Source organism: Coregonus clupeaformis, chromosome 14 (assembly GCF_020615455.1).
Source record: "Coregonus clupeaformis isolate EN_2021a chromosome 14, ASM2061545v1, whole genome shotgun sequence".
Classification (NCBI taxonomy): Eukaryota; Metazoa; Chordata; class Actinopteri; order Salmoniformes; family Salmonidae; genus Coregonus; species Coregonus clupeaformis.
The window spans coordinates 8,551,102-8,555,881 of record NC_059205.1 but is presented as its reverse complement, the minus strand read 5'-3'; the positions used below and the strand labels follow the sequence as shown (position 1 = coordinate 8,555,881).

General features: G+C 38.9%; 1 protein-coding gene across 3 annotated transcripts in view; it reads right to left on the bottom strand.

Moving 5' to 3' along the window:
* Positions 1 to 4,008: 4,008 nt before the first annotated feature.
* LOC121580672 (cAMP-specific 3',5'-cyclic phosphodiesterase 4B) overlaps positions 4,009 to 4,780 on the bottom strand; it is a 112,289-nt gene continuing 111,517 nt past the window's right edge. For all 3 annotated transcript variants that reach the window (XM_041895650.1, XM_041895651.1, XM_041895653.1), the window contains one exon: positions 4,009 to 4,780. This exon is cut by the window's right edge and continues 1,109 nt beyond it. The gene's annotated coding sequence lies outside the window, so the exon portion shown is untranslated.

The following is a 4,780-nucleotide window of genomic DNA, read 5'->3' as shown; positions in this document are numbered from 1 at the left end:
TACCATGACTACAGTACATATGAATAGATAAGTTGGGACCATGACTACAGTACATAGGAATAGATGAGTTGGTACCATGACTACAGTACATATGAATAGATGAGTTGGTACCATGACTACAGTACATAGGAATAGATGAGTTGGTACCACGACTACAGTACATAGGAATAGATGAGTTGGTACCATGACTACAGTACATAGGAATAGATGAGTTAGTACCACGACTACAGTACATATGATTAGATGAGTTGGTACCATGACTACAGTACATAGGAATAGATGAGTTGGTACCACAACTACAGTACATATGAATAGATGAGTTGGTACCATGACTACAGTACATAAGAATAGATTAGTTGGTACCACGACTACAGTACATAGGAATAGATGAGTTGGTACCATGACCACAGTACATAGGAATAGATGAGTTGGGACCATGACTACAGTACATATGAATAGATGAGTTGGTACCATGACTACAGTACATATGAATAGATGAGTTGGTACCATGACTACAGTACATAGGAATAGATGAGTTGGTACCACGACTACAGTACATAGGAATAGATGAGTTGGTACCATGACTACAGTACATAGGAATAGATGAGTTGGGACCATGACTACAGTACATATGAATAGATGAGTTGGTACCATGACTACAGTACATAGGAATAGATGAGTTGGTACCACGACTACAGTACATAGGAATAGATGAGTTGGTACCATGACTGCAGTACATAGGAATAGATGAGTTGGTACCATGACTACAGTACATATGATTAGATGAGTTGGTACCATGACTACAGTACATATGATTAGATGAGTTGGTACCATGACTACAGTACATATGAATAGATGAGTTGGGACCATGACTACAGTACATAGGAATAGATGAGTTGGGACCATGACTACAGTACATATGATTAGATGAGTTGGTACCATGACTACAGTACATATGAATAGATGAGTTGGGACCATGACTACAGTACATATGCATAGATGAGTTGGTACCATGACTACAGTACATAGGAATAGATGAGTTGGTACCACGACTACAGTACATAGGAATAGATGAGTTGGTACCATGACTACAGTACATATGAATAGATGAGTTGGTACCATGACTACAGTACATATGAATAGATGAGTTGGTACCATGACTACAGTACATAGGAATAGTTATTGTAGAAAAGAGTGTGACAGGCATCAAATGAATCAAATCAAATTACTGAATAACTGTTTAACTATTAGTATTATTAAGTAGAAGAAAAAGCAGAAGAGACTCACTAGAAAAATATAAATAAATCTTAATGTGACCTAAATAAATAACAAGGCAATAACTTACAGGAACAGTAGAGGAAGTTGTCCTACTACAGTATCTATCATAGTGACAGCATCTACAGTACATGACAATGAATAATGATGGTTTCTCTGGAAAGACACCCTAACCTGTAGGGAACGGCTCAGCCCTCACGTTAACAACCATGTATACCTGATCCCATCTCTACCTCACTGGGCTGTGATACTGTGTCTGTTGGCAATGTGAGAGGTTAGCGCCCACAGGGTCTATCACACAGCATCGCTATTTTACATTTACATTTTAGTCATTTAGCAGACGCTCTTATCCAGAGCGACTTACAGTTAGTGAGTGTATACATTTTAATTTTTCATACTGGCCCCCCGTGGGAATCGAACCCACAACCCTGCCGTTGCAAACACCATGCTCTACCAACTGAGCTACATCCCTGCCGGCCATTCCCTCCCCTACCCTGGGCCAATTGTGCGCCGCCCCATGGGTCTCCCGGTCGCGGCCGGCTACGACAGAGCCTGGATTTGAACCAGGATCTCTAGTGGCACAGCTAGCACTGCGATGCAGTGCCTTAGACCACTGCGCCACTCGGGAGATATCTCTGCATGTCCTGTTTACATTCTATCCTGCGTCCAGCAGCAGTCTGTTACAGCAAAGTCAACAACATCCCAGTGGAGAGAATCCTTGTCCCAACATTTTTAACATAAATCCTTCCTTCTTTGCTAGTTTCCTTGAGGTAATCATGCTATTGGCGAGGTGTAGTGGAACCACCAATACTCTGCTCCTGCCATTGGGCCGCCCATTTCAGACACTGCCCAAGGTCGTGCAACAACTGGTGGAGCTCGTCGTTTGCTGCCACCCAATGATCACCGGTCTAGATCCCACCACTGCCACCAAATGATTGCATAGTAGGTGAAAGGAAGGTTTCTATTGGCCTGTTGTTTTTACCCATCAAGCCATGTCAGATCAGTGATTACGTCAAGGATGGGAGGAAGGAAGGATGCATTGTGATAGTATTGGAGGGCAGCCAGTGGCTTTTGAGTAGACTCGAGCAGGCTTTTTCAAACCTCTCCTTGGGGCCCCCCCCCAGACGTTCTATGTATTTATTACCTATCACCAGTGGTGGAAAAATTACCCAATTGTCATACTTGTGTAAAAGTAAAGATACCTTGATAGACAATGACTCAAGTAAAAGTGAAAGTCACCCAGTAAAATTGTACTTGAGTAAAAGTCTAAAACTATTTGGTTTTAAATATACTTAAGTATCAAAAGTAAAAGTATGAATAATTTAAAATGTCTTATATTAAGTAAACCAGACAGCACAATGTTCTTGTTTTTTAAATTTAAAGATAGCCAGGGGCACACTCCAACACTCAGACATAATTTACAAACAAAGCATATGTGTTTAGTGAGTCCACCAAATCAGAGGCAGTAGGGATGACCAGGGATGCTCTCTTGATAAGTGTGTGAATTGAACCATTTTCTGTCCTGCTAAGCATTCAAAATGTAACGAGTACTTTTGGGTGTCAGGGAAAATGTATTGAGTAAAAAGTACATTATTTTCTTTAGGAATGTAGTGAAGTAAAAGTTGTCAAAAATATAAATAGTAAAGGACAGATACCCCAAAAAACTACATAAGTAGTACTTTAAAGTATTTTTCCTTAAGTACTTTACACCACTGCCTATCACACCTGATTCAGCTCGTCAACTAATCATCAAGCCCTTGAATAGGTGAATCAGGTGTGCTAGTTCAGGACTACAACAAAATGGTGAAACATCTGGGAGATTAGTTGATGAGGAGAGGTTTGAAAAAGGCTGGACTGTATGTTGTTCCTTCAAAACTAAAGTTGACTGACATCCTATATGACACTACAATTACAGAAAGGTAAGACACAAAACAATACAAATTCATGCTCATTTTAATAATTTCATACAAAATATTTGTTGAACACAATATACAATACCTTACCATACATTGTGTGAGACTTTTGAGAAATACATGGGAAATATAAGTACATCTTAAACAATGTAATATTTCAATAAACATATAAGCTGTACAATGACCTGTCACCGTACATAATATAGGAACAACACAGCCTTCATATGGCTTCAGATAACAACAGGAAAACAATAGAAGCTGAGGAACTACATTTCTGCCAAGCACCTCCCAAGAGATGTTGTGCGTTTTACTACTGTAGATTTTGGGATTTCCAGATACTAACAAACCATTTGAATTTCAAATCCTGGAATTGTTTAGTTTGAGAGTATTTCCCCCAAAACAATTTATTGAGAAATTAAAGTTGGTAAATTTCTTAGCAATCAGTTTAACCCTGAGAGCCTTGTCAGCACTGTGAATTGTGAATCTGAAAGGCTTTTTAAGAATGTTGAATGGAAATCTTAAGCATTATATAGTTGAACAAATATTTGACTTGTTTTGACAGGTAATGGTAGTGCATATAAATTATACCAAATGTACATTTTATAAATATTATTCTATTTACAGATGAAAGATCATAAATAAAACTGTTTCAGACAGTTGAAGGTTTGACATAGGACTAGGCGCAAGGAAGAGGATATTGAGTGGCTAAGCTTTCACACACACACACACACACACACACACACACACACACACACACACACACACACACACACACACACACACACACACACACACACACACACACACACACACACACACACACACACACACACACACACACACACACACACACACACACACACACACAGAAACACACACACAGTCAAGGTGGGAAATGTTGTCACAGTGATGTTATGCTGATATCCCCACAGCTGAGAGATGTAGCTTACATTGCAGTACCATTTAGATGTATTGTTGCCAGACTAGCAAATAGGTGCTGAGCTATCCAACTTGTCAAAGTGCTTGACAGAAATTATGGAGAAAACTACAGGGGACATTTTAGATGACATTAATTTAACATTGAATCAACATTTAAAAAGATGCCATTTGTTCTGCCATTTCTGCCAAACCTTGAGAGTTGTCAGCTCAAGGGGGATCTGGCAACCAAAATAATAAACATTAGCTGAAATCAGACATTGTTGAATGGAGGTTTATTTTTTGACTTTGGGATTTCTCTCTCTCTCTGGAAAGAAACCATTCAAATGTTTTCTCTCAAAAAAATCTGAAGAAATTTGATTGAAGTGGTAATCAGGTATGACAGCACTCCTCTCTTAGGCAGGGTTCCATTTCACTGTTAAAGTGCATTTATCAGGACATCTTTGGAGTGTATTGGTTTTGACAGTTTACATGGGAAAAGATCGCGATAATTGCTTTACGGTTAAGCAAATATGTAAAATCAAAAGTAACAGGTTTGCAACTGCTTTGCTGTGAATTTGGAAGTTATTGGTTCTGTGGCATTTGTTTATATTGATTCTAAATTTGTGAGGTACCATATAACAATACATGTATAGTCTCATGAGTTGGGTGTTAAA